The following is a 1231-nucleotide window of genomic DNA, read 5'->3' as shown; positions in this document are numbered from 1 at the left end:
AGAGCCCAGAAATAAACCCATCCATATACGGTCATTTAATGAACGACAATGGAAGCAAGAATTTACATTAGAGTAAAGATAGCCTGTTTAATAAATAGTGCTGGGAATATTGGACTGACACATGCAAAAAAATGAAAATGAACCACCTACTTACACCATATATGAGAACAAATTCAAATTAAATAATAATTCAAATAACAATAATCCAAATTAATTTTAATAATAATAATAATATAATAATTCAAATTAAATAATAATTCAAATAACAAATTAAAGATTTAAATGTATGCCCTGAAACCATAAAACTCCTGGAGAAACAACATAGGGAGTAAATTTCCAGACATTACCCTCAGTAATATTTTTACTGATATATTCCTTCGGGCAAGGGAAATGAAAGAAAAAATAAACATATGAGATTACATCAAACTTAAAAGTTTTTTCATAGCCCAGGAAATCATCAATAAAACAAAAAGGAAGCCTACTGAATGGGAGAAGATATTTGCCAACACTATATCTTATAAGGGGTTAATACCCAAAATATATAAAACACTCATTCAACTCAACACCAAAAAAACAAACAACCCAATTTAAAAATGGGCAGAGGATATGAAGAGGCATTTCTCTAAAGAGGACACACAGATGGCCAACAGGCATATGAAAAAATGTCCAACCTCACTAATCATTAGAGAAATGAAAATAAAAACAACAATGAAATACCACCTCAGTCCGGTCAGAATAGCTATCATCAATAAATCAACAAATAAGTGCTGGCGAGGTTGTGGAGAAAAGGGAACCCTAGTGCACTGTTGGTGAGACTGCAGATTGGTGCAGCCATTATGGAAATCAGTATGGAGGTATCTTAAAAAACTGGAAATGGAACTACAATATGACCCAGCAATTCCACTCTGGGGTATCTATCCAGAGAAACCCAAGACGCTAATTCGAAAAAATATATGCACCCCTATGTTTATTGCAGCACTATTTACAATAGCCGAGACTTGGAAATAACCAAAATGCCCATCGGTAGACGACTGGATTAAGAAACTGTCGTACATTTATACAATAAAGTATATTACTCTGCTATAAAGAAGAATGAAATTTTACTATTTGCAACGATATGGATGAACTTAGAGACTACTATGTTAAGTGAAATAAGTCAGTCGGAGAAAGACAAATACCATATGATCTCACTTATATGTGGAATCTAAAAAACTGAATGAACGAGCAAAGT

General features: G+C 33.0%; 1 protein-coding gene across 1 annotated transcript in view; it reads right to left on the bottom strand.

The window, feature by feature from the left end:
- The window catches only part of LOC109376431 (cystic fibrosis transmembrane conductance regulator), a gene marked incomplete at its 5' end in the record, with an annotated part of 146425 nt that overhangs the window by 81824 nt on the left and 63370 nt on the right, over window positions 1–1231 (bottom strand). The window lies entirely within an intron of this gene.

The sequence above is a fragment of the Hipposideros armiger genome, unplaced genomic scaffold (genome assembly GCF_001890085.2).
Source record: "Hipposideros armiger isolate ML-2016 unplaced genomic scaffold, ASM189008v1 scaffold_1130, whole genome shotgun sequence".
NCBI classification, from domain to species: Eukaryota; Metazoa; Chordata; class Mammalia; order Chiroptera; family Hipposideridae; genus Hipposideros; species Hipposideros armiger.
Note: the sequence above shows the minus strand (reverse complement) of the source record. Positions and strands in the feature narration are given on the sequence as shown.